The sequence below is a fragment of the Ambystoma mexicanum genome, chromosome 1p (assembly GCF_040938575.1).
Source record: "Ambystoma mexicanum isolate Mex_15411 chromosome 1p, UKY_AmexF1_1, whole genome shotgun sequence".
Classification (NCBI taxonomy): domain Eukaryota; kingdom Metazoa; phylum Chordata; class Amphibia; order Caudata; family Ambystomatidae; genus Ambystoma; species Ambystoma mexicanum.
The window spans coordinates 389372352-389397006 of NC_090921.1; the positions used below are offsets into that span (position 1 = coordinate 389372352).

The window sequence follows — 24655 nt, forward strand, 5'->3', positions numbered from 1 at the left end:
TTACCCTATATCATTCAATAATCACGCTACCTCTGCCCCCGCTCACCCACTCACCCTCACAACCGAATAGCCAAACAGCCACTTTGTTCGCCCACTTCGGATGTGCGCGCACCTAGATATTAGTAGGAAGTGGCGTGGGAGGAGGTGGGCTGGGGGATGTGTAGGAGGCGGGGCAGAGTAGCTGCAAAGAAAAAGAGAGAGTAGGTCAGAAGAAATGTGGGCGGAACAAGCTTGATTAGATCCCTTAAGCCGCGGCGAAGCTGCGGCACTCACAGAAAGGAAAGAAAACTTAAGTCCAAATTACTTGAATACAATAGAATATGAGTCCAGCAAGGGCCGTGTTACGGCAGGCACACAGGATTCCTCTTGCCGACGGCGACAGCATGTCCAGGTAAGAGCAAAAAGCAAAAAGCAGTCCAAATACAAAATCCGGGAAGTCCAAGGGACCAGCAGCCAAACAGCCACTTTGTTTGCCCACTTCGGATGCGCGCACACCTAGATATTAGTAGGAAGTGGCATGGGAGGAGGCGGGCTGGGGGCTGTGCAGGAGGCGGGGCAGAGTAGCTGAATGCAATAGAATAGGAGTCCAGCAAAGGCCGCGTTACGGCAGGCACACAGGATTCCTCTCGCCGACGGCGTGTCCAGGTAAGAGCAAAAAGCAGTCCCAATACAAAATCCAGGAAGTCCAAGGGACCGGCAGCCAAATAGCCACTTTGTTCACCCACTTCGGAGGCGCGCCTCGCCCCAACTCCAGCCAGCATGGTGGGGACATCGGGGGGGAGTGAGTCGAAGGGGAGAAAGGCCCCCGGAGTGGCGGCGGTCCTGGTGGCAGAGGGTCCCAGAGGAATACATTATGATATAGGAGAGGTGGAAGACGAAGAAAAGGTATTCTTCTTGTCCTGCAGCAGCGCCAGTGGCCAGTTTGATCCCGGGATCTTCTAAGCTCAGGCAGCCCGCCGTCGGGCCCCGTGGTGTACGGACTGGAACACACCTGTTTGTTTGCAGTGGTAAAAGTTGACGTTTCTAGTAGTTATTAGGTGGTGCTCAGACTGTAATGCACCCAATGTTTGCTGTGATGATGTAGGAGCACAGTGGGTGCGCGGACTAGAATGCAACAAGTGTAACCCAGTAGAGGGTTCCTGTTTGCAGTGGGGTTGATTTTGTTTGTTTATAATAAAGAAGGGATGTTGTGTGTGGGTCTAGTTTTTCTGCCAGAGAGCGTCGTGACCTTGTCATGACGCCTCTGTAATAAAAGGGGCTCTGCTGGCACGCATACGGCAGTGCAGCAGAGCCCCAGGAAACGGCAACTTGTGTCTGTGTAATTATTGTATGTATGGGCTGCCGCTTCACCGTGGCCTAGCTGACGACGTTGCCTGGGTACCCCAGTACAATAGCCACAGTTGCTGGGGTGTCCCCCAGCCTGGATGTCCCTGCCCCGGTGATCCGGGTGCTGCTGTGTGCCCCCGGCCTCGTGCAAGCTGCAAGGATGCAGCGATCCATTATAGTGTTGGGTGCCCCCGGCACGGTCTGTGGCACGCCCTGGTGACCAGAGGTGGGGCACTAACACCCCTGACTGTCATACTTTCCCATCTCCTGTTTAATATCACTTCTAATGTATATAGCATTTGCCTGTTATAGTCTTAAATAAATCAGACAATAGTTACTGTCTGAAACTGAAACTTTCATATGCTATTTGAAAAGCTAATGTTACTATTGACAGTTAAAGTATTGTAAAAACAAAGCAAAATCTTTAAACGTTTATGTAGGAAAAACATATACCGTGCGAAAACACTTGAAATGTGCCAAATTGAAATGAAATTAAATTTGTGTATGGTCCCTCTTTACTCAAAATCAAGACAGCACAGATGTGAGCTTTTTTAGTTAATAATCCTGCTGGCTCCATGGGAAAATGAGGGATTCAATGCCTGTTTTATCCACTGCCAGCATGGCGTCCAGTGCGGCTCCAGTTTCCGGTGTAATGTTAGCAGTCTAGTTGTATATGAGAACTTCGAGTTTTGACACTGACGGGCGCCATGTTGGAAATTAATGAAAATACGTTGTCGGGCATAACAGAAACGAGCCGGCTGGTTACGGCATACTTTTAGCGGGTGAATTGCGAAAAAGTCAATAGAGAGCTATGACCGAGGTTCGTTCCATCTTGTCTGGTCGCGGTGATACGTTGCTTGCTAGTAGTGGTGCGGAAGTCATTGAAAACGAATTCCGTGAGTGAGTGCATCTTCAAGTTGCAAATGGCGACCATGGAAGACCGAAGCAACTGAGCTGCAGATGGGCAGATTGTGTGGTGTTGTAAGCCGCAGTTGCTGTAAACCAGGGACCTGTTACCTAAAACGTTGAAAGTGCTCCCCAGGTCTTGTCAGGAAGTAAGAATTTATTATCCCCTTAAATAAATGTGTCCATTATTCCTTTTCTAGCCTGAATTACTCTTAGGTTGGACCGATTTATTTTTCTCCCCTCCTAAACGATCTCTATGCTTTTTAAATCTTGTCCTTGTAAACAAATCACATGCTTTACAATAAAAATTAATGTTCAAATTGGTTACCTCCCTGCCCCGTTTCCTCTTTTTTTTTTTTGGATCAAATGCATGATGTATCCTCACGTTGGTATCGTGGATATATTTCAGCAAATTCACACAAAAATCAAAGTACCACAAATCTCCCTGTGATCTCTACAAAATTGTCAACCTAAAAGATTCAAATCCCAAATACCCAAACTTACAAAACGCATGCTTGCACAACCTTCTTCGTTTCTGAAACGAGCACTTTCTATGTTCAACTCTTCCCCTCAACAAGTATGTTTCTGGATCAGACAAACGTCTTTCGGAGCTTAATATACATTGTTAAATACTAAAGGCATGGTTGCAGAAACATTGAGAGTAATTCTTTGCTGCGTCCATTGTCTTAATTTGGCAAAAAAGTACCTTAATTAACCTCAAAGCATTTTTTTAAACTGGGTTGCGTGAGCAATATTCATGGCGCCCTATGAGCATTATGTTATGCATTCATTAAGATATATGTGCACTGATTGGAGCGGACAACGACGTAAGATACAGCTATATATACACACGTTAGTATTATTTGAGTAGCCTAGTGTCCAACTCCTGCCCCCCACACCTCTCCCTTCTGTTCTTTGTGGTTCATTTTCCGAATTGTTTTGTTTTGGGAAATGGTTGCTTTCTGACGAGGCCAAGTGTTTTATTGATTAAATTTGGCTGTCGCGTTGCTTAATATTACTAGTTGGAAAGTCCGCCTCAGCAAAGCTGTTCATTTTGTAATGAGAGGGGAGTGTAGGACCTGACTAAATTGTGTGTTTTAGTTATTCAGGGCTCGATTCTCAAGTTGGTGTTCAATATCGTAAAGGGCGCAGAATGCACTATCGACCTTTTCCGTACTTAACATCTATTCAGAAGAATGCGCCACCTTCAGAAGTTGGAATGAATGCTCCCCTTTCGGAATATATGTGCCTTTTGCTAGGATGGGTGATCAACCAACCAACACTTTCGATATTCTTGTGGCACTCCTCCACTTTAGCACATGGCCAAAAGTGGCGCACATGTATGGCACCACATTGGTTTCACTATTGTGGAGGAGTGCCATGGAAAGCTGTGCCTGGGCTCCAGTCCACTCTGTTAACTATGCTTTCGCTTTGATGTCACAGCCGAGGTATTCGCAGCACAAAGGAGCAGTCTCAGCAAAGCGAGACATAAAACCAGCAGCTATATGCCAGTCAGATAGCACAACGAGTAGAGCGCTCGCTTTGACATCCGACGCAGGTTCGAATCCCGGCAGGGCCAAACTCATCCCTCCGAGGTTGATAAATGAGAACCACACACAGTGGGTAATATTATAAGCAGCGCTCAGATGCATGAGGGTTCGTAGCGCTTTATAAATGCTAAATTGTTATTTGATGTGAAAATTGAGGGGTTGAGTGTGTCGGGTAAATGCAGAGCTAGGGTGTGAACATGCTTTTGTATCCCTTCATTTGTGTTTTATCATGTTCTTGGAAGCACTTTCATTAAATTGTGATTACTATACCAATTTAACGAAAATGCAGCCAAGACTGCAATCTGCCTGTTATCACAGAAAACAGGCGGATTGCAGACAGTGCACTATCGTGCACTGCGCTGACATCCAGGCCCACTTCAGAATAGGCGTGGTGCCTGGGCATCAGGAAAGGGCTCAGTGAAGCGTGCTGTTTAACGTGCTCGCTGCGCCTGGATCAGAATCGAGCCCTCAGTGTCATGTGTAAAACTGATGGTCCACAAACAAAACATCATGGATGAATCTGTCTCACAAAGGTTGGTGTGGAAAGGTGCACGTGAACGGCAGACTGTTGATACTGTATGTTGGTAGTTATTGTAAATCAATCTAGCTAAAGAAGTAGCCCGGCTTGATGCAAATGCCCATGCGCCTAGTCCCTACAACAATATTACTCAAAACCAACCATTTAACAAGTATTCACACAAGTTACAACATAATGTTATTCATATTATAATTGTGAACCTTCAAACAAACGTGCAGCAGTGAAATAGAGGTTTACTGTGCTTGGCAAATATCTGTGGCACACAATCAGAAACGTGGTCGTTTATTGATGCAACAAGCAACCAACAATGAACACTAGAAGAAACGCGTGAAATACACTTTGTTTTTCTTGTCCTGATGAAGGCCTCGAAAATAGCTCATTGGGGATACTGGGGACCTAGGACATTAGTATGCCGAAACACCAAACATGTTTTTATGTTGAATGATAAGCGATTACTTCATTAGTTGTAATTGTTGTACATTGCACTTTAAAAATGCTTATTGCACTTTAATAGGCTATTAACCCCACACATGTGTTTTTGTGCTTTGGTTGTTCTTGATGACCTGCTGTATTTTAATTCTAGTCCAAACTCCACACAGGACCTGAGAAAGCGTACACTGTCAATTTACTCGAAAATAGCTCCCTGGGGACACTAGGAATGGGTGTACCCAGTGCTCCAGATAAGATTTGGAAGTGGGAGTATTTTGCACTGAATTTTTTTAAGTTGGCAGTTACATTTTTACTGCCTAAAAAATAATTTAAGTCCAATTCCAAATGAGAGTATTTTATAAGCAAGTAAAAATGTTTTATCTGAAAAACTGAAATGTTTTCGTCGTATTAATTTCTTTGCACCTAGTTATTCATGCAACTTTAAACATACATGTTTACTACTTCCAATCGGGCAGTTAAAATAGTAGTTTCTTGATTTGGTACTGTGTGTACTCCTGGTTCAAACATATCCATGGTGCTGTGAGGTCGAAACCAGGGGTGCAAAATTCTACATGTTTTTTTCCTATTTTTTGTTGGGAGCATTCTTACTCCCTATTTAAATTTTTATGGAGTAAACATGGCCGATACTCCCCTTAGCGATTACTTCTCTAGTTTGAATTCATCCTTGGGTGTTGGCAACATCTATGGGAATGACTAACCAAGGCAATTGCAGATAGCACTATTGCAGGTTGATAACACCATGAAAGTAGACCGCAAGGTGATGTTTTGGAATGTGGCTGGGGTTAAAGGATTGATGATGGATTTAGAGTCGACAGATTTAGTTCCTTTTGTAACCCTGCCAAAAAGGACACTAGAGGTAGACCTAAAGGAGGGTTTGCAATTTTGTTCAGCCCCAGCTCCACATTGGATCTTGGTGTTAAACTGATTTCCCTCAGGTTCAGATGACCTTTTATGTTTGGGAGCAGTTTCTGCAGATGGGAGGCATGTCTTGATATTTAATGTCTACAATAGACCTGGTGGGACTGCGTCTTTGGAAAGTGCTAAGAAAATGACCAATATAATCAAGGACTTTGAAAATGCTAACTATGTTACCGGCTTAATTCTGGCAACGGGTGATATTAATGTTCAGTTTGAACCCGCTGATGTGCGAAGTGGTTTATGGGATGATCAGGATGCAGCTTTTGGGATTCCTCCATTATAGACCGTGAAACTGGAAGGGCTTCATCTATGTGCTATTGAGGTCGCGCCCCAGATGTACGAGGCTGGTCTTCAAGCCTGCAATGGGAGATTATGCCCGGATAAGCCTGCTGGAGTTATTTACGTCGGTCCCCATGGGAGTTCAAGGATCGACTGTTCAGATAAGTCTGATGGACTGGGACACAGTGGTCAGTCTGGAGGTCCTCAAACGCAGCAATAGTGTTCATTATCCACTTGGGGGTGTTTTGAGTTGTAACTGGGCAGAGCTCGTAGTCGTACTGATCTGAGGGATGCAAGTCAGGTCTCCATATCCGGACACTATATATGATAATCAAGGTTCTGTATCCTTACTTTACCAAACCTGTGAGGAACATCAGAAAGATCACCCTAGTGAACTACGATGAGGATTGCCAGTTGGCAAAACAAGATCTGTTTATCAATCTGGGCTGTACTTTTGAGAGGGATTAATTACATCTAAGAAATTTGAGGGCAAATATAAAGCAGTACTTGTAACAAAGAAAGCAGGACATGCCAAAAATAAATGGGATGAATTGCTGTCATGCTGTGCTAGGGGTTACCATATTAGTTTCTGTAAGTTCATAGGAGGAAGAGACCAGAACACTCTGGGGCCACTATGTTGTCACATACCACCTAAAGAATGGTTTCTGCATTTTAGTAGTTTATATAAACGTGGGTTGGGTGATGCTGACTAAGTACTACAGGGTGGTTGTACTGAATACCCAGGTGAGGATTACCCGCCAATTGCAATAAAAGAGGTGGATTGGGATGTGGGAAAGCGCCAGGTCCCAATAAAATTCCTTTTGTCCTGTTCAAGGATGAGCTTAGTTAGTATTTAGGCCCCACTGCTGACTCGGGTTTCTTTCCGCCAGGTATGGGAGTGTTCCACAATCCTGGCCTGAGGGAATAATTCTACCTATTTTCTAGATGGGTGACAAGAAGCACCCAGGGAATTATAGGCTTATCACACTTGTAGATGGTGTGGGTAAGGTTTATGCTATCCCGTCTTCAGTGCTGGGCATCCGAGGGGGGGAATATTAATCATCTTCAAGCTGGGTTTCAGAGTGGGATTAGCACTGTGGATCAGTGCTTTAGGCTGAGTGTGATTCTGGCGAAGTATGTCTCAGTTCTGCACTCCAAAGTTTACACAATATTTGTAGATTTGCGTACGGCTTTGTAGTGTGTTGTGGACTATTCTGAAGAAAAAAGGGTACCTGTTGGTTAGCATTCATTTCTTATACCCTGATGATGGGGCCTCAGGAAGGTGGGGTTTGGGGGCGGGGAGACAACTGAGTTTTTTGAGGTTGATAGGAGGGGGGTTCACCAGGGTTGTGTGCTGGCCCCCCTCTTAGTTTGCTTATATATTAACATAATCATTGAAGACATATTTGCTTGCTGCCTTGATCCGCCGAAATTGGGGAGTGTAAGACTCCCTGTGCTATTTTATGCAGATGACGCAGTGTTACTATCGACCACCTCCATGGGACTGAGACACAAGCTACAGGTATTGATTGGGAAATGTGAAGAACTGTCTGGTGCTTAACATTGAGAAGACCAAAGTAATGGTTTTCAGTCAGAAATTTGGCAATAAAAATTGAAGGACTCAATTGATGGGTGTGTTCTGGAGCAGGTGAGCTCCCATGACTATTTGGGTGTTAGGTTTTCTGACTATCTCTCTTTCGGCGCAGCATACTAAGGCAGTAGTGACCTTAGAAAAATGCAGTGGGAGAATTCGATTTTACTTTAGTCCTGGTAGAGGAGCAGTCTCTCCGTCCCTTCACCTATGTAAGTCCTAGGGTTTGGCCGCAACCATGTATGGGGGTTGAGATGTTGGAATACCGTACAATTCCCCCATTAAATGTACTTGACAGTAACTTTGACAGCCTCACATATGCAACCCAGAGGCACATCCATGACTAGCCTACGTTGGGAATGTGATTTTATGTCAATTTGTGGTACTGGCGTCCAAATCGCTTCTATAATGGGTCATAATTTGGAGTGCACCTGAATGGGGAAATTATAGAGAAGTACTCAGCAGTCTGTTGAAATGACCAGGACCAGTCTCTTTGCCCTGGATTAGCTTAATTCATAAGGGTCTAGCGGGGTTGGATCTGGAAGCTTTTAGGTGCAACCCTGCAGGCCTGACTTTTTGCTCTAAGGTAGCAGTAAAAAAGACCTGCCTCGTGGAGATTTATAAATAAAATGAAACGGGATCTTTCTAAATGTAAGTACCATCTCTTTCTATTAGGAACTTAAACAGACAGAGTGCTTTGAGAGTTATTTAGACTGAATTGGTCCTGGCTACGCTCGGGCATTATATATACAGCTGCATAATAATACATTGAAGTTAGCTACATTTACAGTGAAGTGGAAATGCTCCAATGATTGCCTGTGTAAGGTCTGTGGGTCTCCTCAGGAATCGATAATACACTTCCTGCTGCTTTGTCCGGGGTGTAAAGACCTGAGGGAACATTATTTATTACCTCTTTATAGGTTAATTTTGTATTTTATTTTATTTATTGTGCGTATTGGTTACAACATTGAACCTTTCACACAGTACTTTTAAATCACATTAAGATAAACAATTAAACAAAGACATGATATGATAGTTTGATATTTATATAGCGCCTATACACAATGTGTTTCAAAGCACTTAAAGGCAAGGGAGGGAACAAGGCAAAATACAATGACATTCTTACAGGCCATGAACAGTAAGGATGTGAAATTAACTATCATACTCGGCCTGACAACATTTCAGATAGTGCAAGAGCTAAGACATAGAAAAGGAAGGGAGGGGAGAGTGGGAAGGAAATTGAAACAGACAGGCGACTACCGTACTAGGCCGGACGACATTTCTGGTAGAGCCGGAGAAAAACAAGGCGAGGGAGAGGGGTGCAGAAAGGGAGGGGAGGAACTAAACAAGCGACTATCGTACTAGGCCTGACAACATTTCAGATTGTGCTGGACGGGGTTGGGGAATGGGGGAACCAGTAAGGGGAGGTAGGAGGAGACAGACGAGGTTGCTATCATACTAGGTCCAGGGACAATTCTGATAGAGTAAGTGCATAGAAGAAAGTAAGGGGAGGAGATGGGGAAAGGGAGAAGAGGAGAGAACAGAGAGTAAGCAGTCAAAAGGAGTGGAGAAGCAAGACGGGAGAGCAAATACAATTGCAGAAGTCTGTTGTAAGCCAGGATACAAGATGAAGATGGGAGCAGCATGATTCAGGGCCACCATGAGTACAAGATGCAAAGGATGTTCAGCATGAGAGTTGCGAAAGGGTGATGCACCGTGAATCAATGAAGTCCATAAAAGTGAAATCCAGCATTGGCCGCAAGACGGTGAAACCAGAATGTATCCGGACAGACTCCTGCAAAAGCAGGCTGTAGGGGTGGTGAGGGGGAGCAGGGTAGAATAATCAAGCATAACAGGCAACACCTGTGTGCGAGACTGGGGGGCACACGGAACCTCATTTAAAACATTAACCACATGGTAAACCAAGCTAAGAACTGAACAGCTAAAATCTACACACTTTTTTTTAAAACCATTTTATTGGTTTTATTACAATCAAACCATCTTCTTGAGTATCTTAAGAACCAAATTTAAAATCTGGTTTAAGATCTTATATTACCATCGACCAAAGTCATTTATACAAAAATCTAAAATAGCAGTTGACGGTTAGATTTCATTGGTATTTAAAATTTGGGCCCAAGGCTGGCTTGCCCCCATCGGGCCCCACTTTTGCATGAATCTACTTAATTTCTCCTGCCTAGGGTCCTCAAGGGTAGGAAACTCCATACACAAGTGTCTTAAAGACTTGATATCCAGACCACAGTGGCGGCATAACCTTTGATCCACCAGGGACTTCTGCCTCCTTCCTTCAACCTCGAAGGATGGTAGCAAATTCAGTTTGAATCTTAGCATTGTGGTTTGAAAATCTCTTGATGGATGTTTGGACAAGTAGGGAGCAAACATTAAAATGTTTAATATTCCAATTTAAAATGATCATTAAAACATTTGTGACTCATTAAAATCTTCCTTACCAGAATCCATTCATATCTATACAGTTCTTCAGCACCCGAGTCTAGTTTCTCTAGCTGACCTACACACTTATTTTTCCAGGTCACCACGGTATCGCATCTACCTCTGTCCATTTCAATACCCAGTTTCACATATAGGGAAGACAGCGGAGGAGACACCACTGCGGCATAGAGTTGTAACCTCTTCCATTCAACAAATGTACCCAAAGGGAGTAAGCCCAGTTCATAGCTGATAACTGCCATTGGTACTGAATTGGGCAACCAAAGCACCTTTCTCCAGAGCAGAGACTCTAACTTGGACCAGGGAATTTCCCCGGTAGTAGTCTCTGCTCCAAAGATTAGTTTAGGTACCAACTCCTGTCTATAGAATGTAATAATTGGCAAAGCTGAATACAAACCAAATTTATACTGAAACTGTGTCAACTGTGAAGTGGCTGCTAAAAATACCTTCCTTTTTCTCTTTATAGAGACAATTTTTACTTGCCCGAATAGATAAAGCTGCCCACATATTTCATTCACCACCTCCAGGTTTTGATTTAAAATACTCCATCTAAAAGGTTTCCTCTTGCACTTCCATGCATTCAATATCATTTGATTTAGCAATATTTATATTAAACTCTAGTTCCATTAGATAGGCACTAAGTCCATCTAGTGCTCATTGCAGGCCAAGAGGTGTCAAATCAAAGATGATGGTATCATGTGCGTAATTCAAGTATTTAATTTTTGTGTATCCCAGCTTGGGAGGGTTAGTGTGTTTGGAGTTCCAACAGCCACCCATGCCCTTAATATAGAAATGAAACAGAAAGGGGGCCAAGACACAGCATTGACAAAGACCCCAATTTGTATCAATCCATTTCGTACAAGCCCCTTGGGTGTCCAACCGCTCCCTTATTTTTGTATCCCTTTGTAAACACACCAAAATACCAACCAGGGGGGCTGGGCAACCACAATTGCGTAGCTCTTCCAAATGATGGCGCGATCCTCACAATCAAACGGTTCACTCGCATCAAGTAAAGCAAGATGCAATGTTGTATTCTGAGCCCTTGCTTGGGTTTCCAACAGTGTAACCACAACATTATTAAGACCTGCCCCCGCCCCTTTTTTGAAACCAGCTTGATAAGGATCCATATTACCGGAATTCCTAGCCCAGCAGTGGAGTTCACCAAGAAGCCTGTTTGAAAAGATCTTATTTGTCGCATCCAATAGTGAAATTGGTCTATAATTCAAGGGGGGAAAACCTGTCTTCCCCCCTTTGAGAACCAAAATCACTGTTGCTAGCTTCCAAGAGGGGGGCATCAATTGTGTAGATAAAATATTGTAAAACAACCCAGATAGAATTTTCCCCCAAAGAGAGCATCTGATTTTAGTGTCGTTGCAGAAAACCGTTGGGCCCAGGAGCATTAGATTTTTTTGCTATGATTTATCAGGGCTACCATATCTTCCAGTACCCAAGTTAAGGCACCACACCAAAATGACCCCAGATAGGCGTGTGTATTCCCCACTTCAATTGCAGTATACAGAGCTACAAAATGAGAGGCCCATAACCATTCTGCTACTGGCTGGACTTGCAAAGAGGACTCCACTCCCTTGGCTTTAATCAAATTCCAGAACATGTCCAGACAATTCCCCGAAAGGCAGCACAACATCCTCTCTGCGTCTTTGATTGGCTACGCAGCTATAAATGGTTAATGCCTATTTTTGAAATTTCAATTTCAAGCTATTTATCTCAGTAAAAGTTGTCCCCTTTATTTCTGCAACATTCTTATATTCTTACACAATGCTTTCTTGCGATTTTTGAACCTCCACATCAAAGGCATGTGTGTGCGACATAGATGAAGCCCCCGTTAACAGTTGCCTTGAAGATGTTAACTCGCCCAAGGTTGCCTGAATAACATGCTCAAATTCCAACGGCTCACATATAACCTTCCCGCTGTTATATTGTCTCTCAATTAAAACATTAAATGGCGCTACAATTTTATTGCGCCATCTCGCTCTATGGTCTCTAGGGCTAATTGAGACCTCTAAATTTGCTACTGGCCTTGACTCAAAAATCTTTATTGGTACCGCATATGTTACCATCAAGTGGTCGTTTATGAATGAGTGCAAAATACTCAGGGCGCCACAAATCGCTTGCAGAGAAGACTAGACACAAATATAATCCAGGGTCGACCTCCATTGCTTTTTGAACCATGACAAATTTGGAGGGATGTACCCGAGGGTTATACCATTTAGAGCAACCAAATCCCATGTTGCTAATTCGTGAGTAATCAAAAGACCATGTGCTCTCTTCTTACTTGAAATGTCTACCCTATCAGATTTCAGGTAGCACTTGTTGCTCAAACATTAAAGTCTCCCACTATTGTGTGTGCACCATCTTCGGGAGTCTCACCAAGCATCAAAAAGAGATCTGCTAAAAATTAATCTAAACTGGCACTATATGGATTAAAATACATATTGAGCAACATTTTTGCCATGTCTTTGGATCCGGGTCTACCCATTTCAACAGGATCAATAACATATTCTACCAGAGTCAGTTTGTTCCCCAATAATCCCCTGATTGCACTGCACCGCAGATAATAAACCACCATATGGCTAGCCCTTCAAGCCCCACTTAGCATTAATAGTGTGTATTACATACCCATCTATTAGTTGAGTATCCATCATAAGGGTCTCCTGCAGACATACAAGTTAAGGAATTCAACATTTCCCCACTTGATAATATTTATGTACCCTTTTGAGTTCCAGGATAGTAAATGAGGCTGGGACAGTAATGCATTCAGTTCACAATACACCTGGTGGCTATGCAAAGAGCCTACAATTGTAGGCCAATCATAGCTTACCTCTCCTAGTATAATCTCCATTTGATTTTGACACACACCCTCGTTTGAGAATCTTATCATGAGATGTTTTCCTGGTTTCGCCTCGGGGGTCATCTATCTGGAGTAACTAGTAGGTATGTTATTATGTTCCAGATCAAGGTGCTCAAAAACGTCATAGCCCAGTGAGAGCAGAGCTTCATATTCTGCTAGAATCATGTTCTTAATTATCAGGTAACATGCACAGATTTTAGCCAAATTGAGGCACTGCTCAAACGAAATCGACCAACTGAATGTCACTTGAATTCACTAACCAAAGACTTGGAATTTTCGAATTAAAAGCGCCAAAACATGTCTGCGGTTAAGAGTACCAAAGAGGCGAACCAAGTATAACTAGTACAATCCATTGTTCTCCTTGGGGTCTCCCCTTCCCTCCCTACTTTTTTGTTTCCTTTGACCGCAATGGAAGTGAGCCTCGGCTGGGGCAGCTTTGTTGTCTTGAGGATTCAAACAATTTTTCGATGGATTTTTACCCCTTGGTATTGGGGCTGATTAAGAGCTATTCTCGTTTCCTCCACTGTCCTAAATATTGGGAAGATCTTCTGGGGGTCATCCCTTTTTAAAAATTATTATTATTATTTTTTTTTTATGTGCTCTAACTGTGGGGCATAGCACACTTGAGGTGTGGGTTTAAGTACACCCCATTAAGCATACAGCTTTTCCCCTTACCCACTTGCACCAAGCTCGCATCCTCAGCAATCTGTCATGAATCGCCACTTTCGCCCCCTATGGACTTCATGGTCCATAAGGCACCACATCATTGGGACAATCATCCTTCCAACATGGCGCGCCACTCTCTATCGTTTATGTCGGACGCGCTGACTTCTAGAAAATGGGCATGCCCCGCGGCTCTGCGCGTCTCAACGCTACTGTTCTGTGTTGCTAGCGATTGCTACTGCTCCCTTCGTCAGCGCCCTTCCCAGTTTCTTCTATCCTTCCCTTCCAGGCTGCCCCCCTTTTTAGAACTGCTCTCGCAATTCTTGGCTCCTTCCATCCCGGACCGCGCCTGTGGTCCCGTGCTAGCGGGTTTCCCGCTCGCTCCGAACTCTGAATCTGCGCTGCTATTCATTCCTGGAAACCACCATAGTGCTTCCATCCTAGATACTGAACTTCACCTAGCTTCCTGAGGCAGACGGCAAACCTCACACTGGACCCAGACCAAACCTCACACTGGACCCAGACCCAGAGGATACGCGCCCTCCTTACCTGTACAAGTCCAGAATAACCTGGAAGAAGGAAAAGTCTCTCAAGAAGACTCAACCCAGAGAAAAACAGGTGGGAAAAAGGGCAGAGTGTGACAGTTTGAGACACCCAGAATCTGATATTGAGCCTAACATGGAGGCTGCAGTCCAGGACCTCATGAGAGGAATGCAAGAATTAACTACTGGGGTTCAAAACCTCAAGGCGGAAAACGCAACCCTAAAACAGCTCTTACTGTCCCAAGATTCGGCATTCAAGGAAAGTGCCCTGACAGGGGTATAGTGGACAAGTACGATGGCTCCCAAGTTCCTGCGTTCCTTCCTTGATTCCTGTCTGGTACATTTCACGTTTAAACCCTACTATTTTTCCACACCAAGGGCTAAAGTGGGGTTTATGATATCACACCTTTCTGGCAATGCCTTAGCCTGGGCAACCCCCTTGGTGAACGCAGGAGACCCACTCCTGGACAACTACGATGGATTCATAGAAGCCTTCAAGGCCATGTTTGACCGGCCAGAACTCGTTTATAGTGCCCAGGAAAGACTACTGGAATTTCAACAGGGAAATCAAGATATGCTTACTTATGTGACTCGTTTCAAACAACTTGCTAAAGAGGCTGATTGGTCCCAGGAAGCTAGTTTCACGTTGTTTCGAAGAGGCCTGAATGATGAAGTCAAGGAAGAGCTAGCCAGAGTAGCCCGTCCAAGTTCCTTCGAGGCCTTGATGGATTTGGCACTACAGATCGATTTGCGAATCCAGGAAAGAAAGGCTGAGAAAAGAAAGCCAAGAACCACAAACCCAAAACCAACTAAGGAGACATCCTCTCAACCCTCTTCAGATCCAGAACCTATCCAGCTAGGCTCCTTTCGGGGTCCGATCTCTCCACAAGAAAGGACCCATAGAATTAATACCAGACTCTGCATGTATTGTGCTTCTGATAAACTTCTTGTAAGGAATTGCCCAATAGCACCACCCTGGCGTTCGGGAAACGCAAGCTCCCGATCTTGAGCGGAGCACAGCTTCGGGAGAAAGATGTCTGCTCCACTTCTGTTCCTTCCTTGACTTGTCCTCGCCAAAATACTCTGGTGGTTCTACAAATGTTCTTGTCCACTAAAGAGGACACTTTTCCCATCCTGGCTCTAGTAGATTGCGGTGCCATGGGAGTATTTATAGATGATGAGTGGGTATTAAGGAACAATATAACCCGAGAAAACAAGTGATTCAAGCTGTGGAAGGAATTGAAGGGGAAACAATTATCCTCCGGACCCATTACCCACCAAACCAAGGAACTAGTGCTCTCAATAAATAACCATCAAGAAACAATCTGTTTTGATATCATAAAAGCAGCGCATTATCCCATGGTTCTTGGCATGCCCTGGCTCCAGAAGAACAACCAGTATATCAATTGGGCAGCAGAATCCCTATTTCTAGGTTCGGAATTCTGTCTGAACCATTGTTTGTCTCAAGGTTTGGTGCCAGATCCTCAAGTGGACGCCCAGACTCCCGAACAACCACCATTGTGTGTTTCCAACATTACTCAAGAACCAGAGATCTATCAGTCCTATTCTGATGTGTTTTCAACTGCCATTGTCCAATCCTTACCACCCTATCGACCTGAGGACTGTGCTATTGACACGGAAGACTCGGCAGTAATTCCATTTGACGGAATGTTTATACTATCCGAACCGGAGAAAAGAGCCTTAAGAGAATATCTGGACACAAATCTCGCTAATGGAACCATTCGTCCTTCAAAATCCCCCGCCAGTGCCTCATTGTTCTTCGTGCCCAAGAAAGATACTAAGAAGCTCCGACCTTGCTTGGACTACTGATGTCTTAACCAGTGTACCCTTAAGGATCGGTATCCGCTACCCCTTATTTCTTATATATTGGAGGCCGTTCGAAGAGATGTAATCTTTACCAAGCTTGATCTACGAGGTGCCTACCATCTTATTCAAATTAAGGAAAGGGATCAGTGGAAGACCGCCTTCAGAACACCTTTTGGTCATTTTGAGTATCTGGTCATCCCCTTCGGCCTAGCCAATGCCCCAGCGGTTTTTCAGCGCTTCATGGACAGTCTTCTCGGATATCCTGTTTCTTTTCGTCGTAGTGTATCTGGACGACATACTGATCTATTCCAACGAACCCCAAGTCCATCAAGAACATGTAAACGCCGTACTTCAGAGATTAAGAGAGAACAAGCTCCTGGCCAAACCTGAAAAATGCCTCTTTCATGTCCGGACCGTTCATTACCTTGGCTTCGTACTGAGTTCCAAACGAATTGGAATGGATCCTGCCAAGGTAACCTCATGTCTTTCCCCGCCAGCACCTACCACAGTAAAACGGATCCAGTCCTTCTTGGGTCTTGCTAACTTTTACAGGAAATTAATTCCCACATTTTCTGTCATCGTGCATCCCATTATCGCCTTGCTGAAAAGACACTCCATTCACTTAGTCTGTTGCTCAAGAAACGGCCTTCAAGGAATTAAAACAAAGATTTACCCAAGCCCCCATCATGGCTCAACCGGACATAAATAAACCCTTTCTGGTGGAAACGGACGCCTCAGACTATGCTATCGGAGCACTTCTTAAACAAGAATTCGAAGACAAAATGGAGCCCCCCATCGCCTATCTATCCCGAACCTTGACTCCCAGTGAGACCCAATACTCAGTCCTCGAGAAAGAATTACTAGCCTTCGACAGGCCTTTACTGACTGGCAACATCTACCCTAGGTGCCAAACATCCGGTCCAAGTATGAACCGATCATAGAAACCTACAAGTTCTGCAGTCCTTGGAATGCAGGAACAGTCGTCAAGCTCGCTGGGCCTTTTTCTTTGCCCAGTACCAGTTCCACATACAGCACGTTCCTGGAACCAATAATGTAATCGCAGGCGCCTTGTCTAGGTGTCCCGATTACGAGCCTGTTGAAGTTCGTACCTTTCCGAGAATGTTTCCTGATACCGTTGTCATAGCCCAGGCCAATTCCTTGTTGGAAGAAATCCATATCGAAACGCCATCTTCTGATCTTTGGCAGGACTATACCTACATCAACCAATGGAACCTGGCCTCAAAGAATGGTTCCCTCTTCCAGGATAAGAGACTAGTGATACCCACACAAAGACTGAGAAACAATATCATAACACTCTGCCATGATACCTTTCATTCCGGACATAGAGGCATTACCGCCACTCTCCGCTCTATTCAGAGACCATTCTGGTGGCCGAAGATGATCGATGGGGTAAAAGCATACATTCAAGCCTACACTATTTGCAGTCAAAACAAGTGTGATAATGGAAAGCCTGCAGGGCTTCTCCTCCAACCCTCCTTGCCGGTGCGCCCTTGGGACATAATTGCCACTGCCACTCATTGTGGATCTACCTCCATCCAGAGGGTATACTACCATAATGGTTCCCATTGACCTATTCACCCACATGGCACACTTCACCCCTTTATACAAGTTACCATTGGCACTTAAATTGGCTGGAATATTTTTAAAACATATATTCAGACTTCATGGACTTCCTTCCAAGATCATCTCTGACCGCGGGCCTCAGTATATCTCCAAGTTTTGGAAACATCTGTGTCAAATGTTGGGCATCCAACGTGCCTTGTCTTCAGGGTACCATCCTGTAAAGGACCGCAGGGGGGTGTCTGTACTTCTGTTCTCTATATGGTAGAGGAGAGGCACAGAGGACCCCAGCCAAGATTCTCTATGCGGTAGCAATGGACGAGCAATCAAGGCCTAGCTTCTCAGCTTCTCAGGAGGAGGTGCATTCTGGTTCTTAAGTACAGTGCAGTCCCCAAGCCCCACAAAGGAATGTCCACACACCGTATTACTGAAAACAGTCTTTATATAATTAATATTCAAAGGTATGTACACTATCACAATAACTCACTTTGTACTCAGAAGTCAACAAAGGCAAATATATACAATTCTAAAGTGGTACCACCAATATTATCAGAACTCTTTAAAGTGCATTAACTATACTGTTAAAATGTCACACAGATCCATTAAAAGGAAACCAGCAATAGAGAGAGGAGGGAAAGCAAGATGGTTGAAACAATAGGCAGAATACTGGCCAAGCTACCTAGACACAGTTCTGTGTGGAGATCCCCCCCCCCCAACCTGGGCAACCTGTAAAATAAAGATATATAGCACAAGCCCAGTCCATATATTGCTCAATAGTCTTTATTTCCTCCTACAATGTTTTTACCCCCCCAATGTACCTGGTGGAGTAGAGTTCTTCTTCGAAGCGTCAACGCATCCTTCTTGAGTGACTCCCTTTAAAGCAGGAGCCACGGATCGTCGAGAGGCGTCGAAGAAGGTGAACTTGGCGTTGACGGCGTCAATGAGAAGTTCGAGGGTGCCGAGACCATGGCGTCGATCCAGGCGGTGCTCGTCGGCGACGTCCTGCAAGGATGAGGTGTGCGGGGCACCTCAGCGTTTGATTGTTCAGTACCGCAAAGAGTTTCTGAAGAACTGTGGCCCAGCAAGGGCGTGGAGTTGTCGAAGTCTTTGTGGCCTTCAGGTGGCGGGAGACCCACTGGCGGATTCTCCTCGGCGCGTCAGCGGCCTTGACCTTCTCCGGCAGGACAAAGCGGTCGTCGGGGCGGAGAAGGGAGTCCTTCGATTCAAATGTTCTTAGGCAAAGGAGCGGGCATCTCTGGTCGTCGGCGGCACAGCGTCAAGCGGTCCCCGCTTATGGGCAACACAACTTCGACGGGCCTCCAGCGGTTATACAAACCTGCGAACCCTGGTCGAATGCAATGGACTTCAACAGCGGTGAAGTCCAGGTGCGCCACTTCGTTCTCCTCGGCTGTCCTGTCTCGGGTCGTCAGGCTTTCGGGGGCCTGACTTCCAGGGAGCTTTGGCGAAGGTTAGCGGTGCTCGATGGTCCCTCGGAGCACGGGAAGAGGGCGCCTTACCAGGTCCTCTCTCGGATCAGTCTTCCACAAATTCGGCAGCTTTCAGATCAGGTCGAAGCAAAAGCAAGTCTTCTTCCAGCTGGGCGTCGAGGATCGGCAGTTCCAGTTACTCTTCAAGTGTAGACACAGCTTCTGAACAATTTCCAGTGGTGAGAGGTCCTCGGATATATATACTCAGAAGGGCATTCATGCAGTCAGTCAGCCAATCAGGCACACAGTGCATTCAGGCCATCCTCCTCCCTCTCAGACACTTGCAACAAGGAATGTGGATTGGGACAAGTACCCAGCCATTCAACACTACACACTGCATTCAGGCCAGTTTCGGGCAGGGCTGTCTCAGTCTTTGTCTCGAATAACAGAAACCAGACAGCCACAACAAGAAGTGCATATTGGTCACACACTCTATTCATCCAGGTTGCACCCACAGGGTGTACCAACAACAGTCCGTCGCTGGGAAGGCTCCAGCCAGTCTGGACTGGACTTCACAACACCATATATGGAACTTCCACCCAACAGCCAGTCAGGGGGAAGGGACAGAGTCGGGGCTTCCCAGGACTTTGGGAAAACAAGGTAACAGGCAATTGAATGCAAGAGGCCACAGGGGCCTTCGTGTTTTCCATCAGGAATCCACTGATTCCAATGGCAGGGCCTGGGTATCCCAAAATGGAGGATATTCAGAGCACCTGTCAAATTCAGCATAGAGCTGCCACCAGCCCATACCCTGCTCTGCAGGCCACCCACAGATGCCCAAAAACATACACTAGGGGCACAGGGTTGTACCCCCACCCATGGGTGCCATAAGGGTATCCCATGGGTCTGTACACCAACCAAAAACAGGAAGAGCTGCACTGCCAGGAGTCTCGCATGGACTCCTGGGCAGAAAACAATACAGAAAACAAATGAAAAAGGACTACAGGACAAGGACAAGGAGGCCGTGTCCCTCCAATGCATTTCCAGCATCACACATCCTCGGACCAATGGTATAACCGAGCGGGTAAATCGGACCCAAGAACAATACCTGCAATGTTTTGCAGCCAAGGTCCAAGATGATTGGTCAGTTTTGGTTCCGGTAGCCAAATTCGCTTACAATAATTTCGGATCACTCTGCCATCAAGCCCAGCCCATTCTTTTGCAGCCAGGGGTTCCATCCATCAGTTCTACCAACTATCCTACCCCATACTACCCCGGTACCCTCGGTCGTTTCCTGGATTGAACGTCTGGTGAATGTACATAAGGATGCCAAGGATCATTTGGAAAAGGCCAGATCAGACATCAAGAGGTATGCTGATAACAAAAGAAGACCCAGCCCTTTATATGGAATTGGGGACAAAGTTTGGTTATCCTCGAGACTCTTACCTCGACACTTGCGGCCTAACAAATTGGCTCCCAAGTATTACAGGCCTTTTACTGTTAAGGAAGTAATCAACCCCGTGGCCTTTCGACTACAGCTACCCGAATCTTGAAAGAAGATGCATACTGTTTTTCACACTTCTCTACTGAAACCATATGTACCCTCCACCAGATCAACTCTTCGACCTAACCCTGTGCTCATCAATGATCAGATTGAATACGAAGTCTCCAGGATATGCGATTCTAGATACAGACGGGGCCGACTCCAATATGGAATGGAAAGGATATCCCCCCAGCGAACAAACCTGGGAACCTACTGTCATGGGTGCCTACCCGTGGAAGCTATGGCACAGGTATAGGGTGAGCAGCCATTGGCTTCCTCTCACGTTTCCTTTTGTTTCTCGAGGTGACAGTCTAGTCTTTTTTCCGCTCCATCCAACGTGCGGAATGCCGGACGGCATTTATTGTCCTCGCTTCCGGCGTTCCGCGCGTTGCAACGTCGGAAGTTTCTCTACTCCAGTGCTTTGCTTGGTGTCATCGCCCTGCTCGCTCTTTCGAGCCTCTTCGCTGTTTCTTGCTATTTTTCCTTCGTATCCGGACTGCAGCCACTCTGCCGTCCCTCTCTTCGCCTCTACGCTGGTCTCCCCCCAGGGCTTTCTCCCTTCCTTACCTGCTGGAGACGCCCATCCTCTACGCTTTCCTCCTAGCGTTTCCCGGTGTGTGTCTCTCTCTTTCTCTCTCTCTCCTTCTCTCTCTTTCTCTCTCTTTCTCTCTCTTTCTCTCTCTTTCTCTCAATTTCTCTCTCTTTCTCTCTCTTTCTCTCTTAATCAGCCGCGGCCGCTACTGCCATTCTTCCTCTCTCAATCCCGAAGAGTGGCCCAGGAGTTCTTCCACCCCTTTCCCTGGATCATCTTTCTACACCGGCTTCCCTCATCTGTTTTCTCCGGAGAAGTTACTTTACCTGTGTGCTGATTTATTTGCTTCTGAGGCCGGTTGCCAGAGATTACAAGACCAACTGCAATCAACTGTGGGGTTTTTTGTCACCAAAAGCTTTTTCCCCTGACATTACCTGTTTCGGTACTGGGGCCACAGGTGGCTACAGCTCACCGGTGGCAACTGTGGCTTCATACCGAGGCCGGTTCCAGTCTCCACAACAGTATCGCGAGATCGTAGGATACAGCACAGATTCCAGTACTTCAGGTGAGGAGGAGGAGGGTGGCTCAGATTTGGACAAGAGTGAAGTGTTTTATGACCCCTACCTCCAACATGAACACTCCCCGTTTGGTGCGAAAATTCCATCTAACCCATCCAGGGAAACCCGGTGGATCGAGGTTTAGGAGGGGGCATGCTGTCATGAATCGCCACTTTCACCCCCTGTGGACATCATGGTCCATAAGGCACTGCATCATTGGGACAATCGTTCTTCCAACATGGCCGTCTGCACAAGTGCGCGACTCTCGAGCGTTTACGTAGGACGCGCTGTCTTCTAGACAATAGGCACGCCCCCGCGGCTCTGCGCGTCTCAACGCTACTGTTCCGTGTTGCTAGCGGTTGCCACTGCTCCCTTCGTCCGCGCCCTTCCTAGTTTCTTCTATCCTTCCCTTCCAGGCTGCCCCCCTTTTTAGAACTGCTCTCGCAATTCATGGCTCCTTCCTCCTTTCATCCCGGACCGTGCCTGTGGTCCCGTGCTCGCGGGTTTCCCGCTCGCTCCAAACTCTGAATCTCCGCTGCTATTCATTCCTGGAAACCGCCATAGTGCTTCCATCCTGGATACTGAACTTCACCCAGCTTCCTGAGGCAGACAGTGAACCTCACACTGGACCCAGACCCAGAGGATACGCGTCCTTACCTGTACAAGTCCAGAATAACCAGGAAGAAGGAAAAGTCTCCCAAGAAGACTCAACCCAGAGAAAAACAGGTGAGAAAAAGGGCCGAGTGTGACACAATCGCACTAGAATCTAACACAGCTTGCACATTCGGCCCAATGGCACCAAGGCTTAGATAAACCGAGATATTACTCAGGTTTAAGATGTCTTCTACCCCCCCTCCTCCCCCTCCAACATCCCTCCACCTGAAGCATAAATTGTGCAATGAAGCCCCTGGCGTTTCACCGTACCCCTCTCCCCGCTTTATGAAACCTGTAGTGGTGGGTACTGAGATTTTTCACATCTTCTTGTATATGAGGTTTTGCCTCCATAAACTGCAATGGACCGTTTATCAATGATCTCATTCACCTTTATTAGTAGTTTACATAGAAATTGTCTTGAAACCTTATTTAACCGTTTTCGTTGAGCTTTACAGTTTTTTGGCTTCCTTTGCTTATCTACCGTTTTGCTCTTTTTCTCCCAATACTTTTACAAAATCTTCTGGGGTCATCTGACAAGGGGGCAGCAAGCCAGGCAATTTCCAAAGGGGAGGTACGAATCCCACCCCCGCCTGGCTTAAACACCACACCCCCACCATGATCTGACCTCCCTCATTTGAAAGTTTAGGGTATCATACCCTCTGTCCATAGTATCTAATAGGCGAGCTAACACTGGAAAGGACAGCTCGTCAATAGATGTTGCCTCTTGCCCACCATCAAAGCCAAACCTCTTGGAGGGTGTCCCCATCACCACCTTGGAAAAGTTCTCTGTATTGTAATGAAAAAATGTTTTGCTTATACCCAATGTCAGAAAATAGATTATATTTTTTTGTCATTTTATTTGTACTTGACGTACATGTTTTGGTTTATGTTTGACATTTGTTAATTGTTTGTGTCCTGGAATTTTTCTATAAATCAGCCCTGATTTGAAAAAGACGATGTGTTCATCGAAGCACGTGTAATCATAAAGGGCAACATAAAGAGTACAATTAAGTTGTTTAAATAAAAGCTATCCATCTTTTACAAAATCAAGAGAAGGAGAGTCTGGTGGATTTTTTCTTCTCAAAGCATGAGAAAAACAGTAACCAAAAGTTTGCTTTTGTGTCTTAATCAAAACGGAGTTGAGGAACCTGAACTCTGTGGTTACAATCGCATGCGACCACGAAAAAGCGAAAAGTCCTAACAAAACAGTGTAGTATCTGGAAATTGTCAGGGCGCTGAGGTTGTTCAAAGGGAACCCCAAATAAATAAGGTTCCTCGAAAAGTATTCTCTTTTAAAAGTAGTTACATTTTAATTATGCATAGTATTCTCTTTTAAAAGTAGTCACATTTTAATTTTGCATAATGTAACATATTAACTTTTTAGGAATTAAATGACATCGGAAGGAAACCGTGCTGGTCCTTTTAAAGCACAATCATTATAATTGTACTTTTATAACACGCTTAATACCAGCGAGTGGTTTATAAGCGCACGATCGGGATTTGAACCTGTGTTGTGCTGCGTTGTCTTGCTTCCAAGACAAACTCTTTGCCCCTGAGCTATCCTTCCTCACCAAGGTTAGCCAAACCCTTTGGTTCCCTTAGGACATATAGTCGATACCTTAATAAGCTAACAGTCATTCATTTATTTTCAAGCTTTTCTTGATTACCTCCTCAGGAAGAGAGGAAAAGAAGCATTTGAAAAAGATTGCAGCTTAAATGACCTATTTTTGGAATTCCTTATTTACTCATCTTTGCCCACCAGTGAATTTAATTAGTTTCTTGTTCAGAGAAGTAATCGTTGTAGATGTTAAGCCCCACTACATTTCAGTCTTCACGGTTTGATTGTTAAACTGTGCTAAATGGTCCAGTGTCAGTGGAACTAGAGCAGGGAGAAAAGCGCACAGCCCACCCTGTTATAGTACTTGAGGAAGGAAGGGTATAGGGTGGTTTAATTCATGGTAGGTGCAGTCCTGTTGAAGCTTGTTACATGTCGGATGTTCTCTTTGGTAATGTCATTGGTGACACAATCATCTACAATACTGGCTCAAGGCATAAATTAGTTTAAAACATTGATTAGCAGAATTTTCAAGCACTCCGAGCTGCCATTTGGGGTTCTGATACTTTTTTTGTTTGTTTTTAAGGGAACCAGGCTTTGCGCAATTTATGCTTTCCTTAAAAATAAATTACCCATATTTCAGTAATTGCAAATAGTATTTCCAGGACCTGAATATGAGCAAGGAGGTGTGCACGCGAGTGGGGAGGGGGTTGAGGTGAAGCACTCCCATGGAGTCTTGGTCTGTGGCTCCACCTCGAAGGACAGGGCGAAGGCAGGGCGCAGCAACTTGGCAACAAAACAAAAGGGGGAAGCTACTTGTAGATTGCACTTGCGTTCCCAGCCTGGCTTGGTTTATTTGTTAACTCTGAAGAAGGTCAACA

At 45.3% G+C, this 24655-nt stretch overlaps 1 protein-coding gene across 3 annotated transcripts in view; it reads left to right on the forward strand.

Annotated features, from left to right (window-relative positions):
- Positions 1-2052: 2052 nt before the first annotated feature.
- The window catches only part of LOC138570801 (uncharacterized), a 941103-nt gene continuing 918500 nt past the window's right edge, over positions 2053-24655 (forward strand). For 2 of the 3 annotated variants that reach the window (XM_069649146.1, XM_069649148.1), the window contains exon 1: positions 2053-2381. The gene's annotated coding sequence lies outside the window, so the exon portion shown is untranslated. The remainder of the gene's footprint in view (positions 2382-24655) is intronic. The other variant, XM_069649147.1, reaches the window with a different exon arrangement.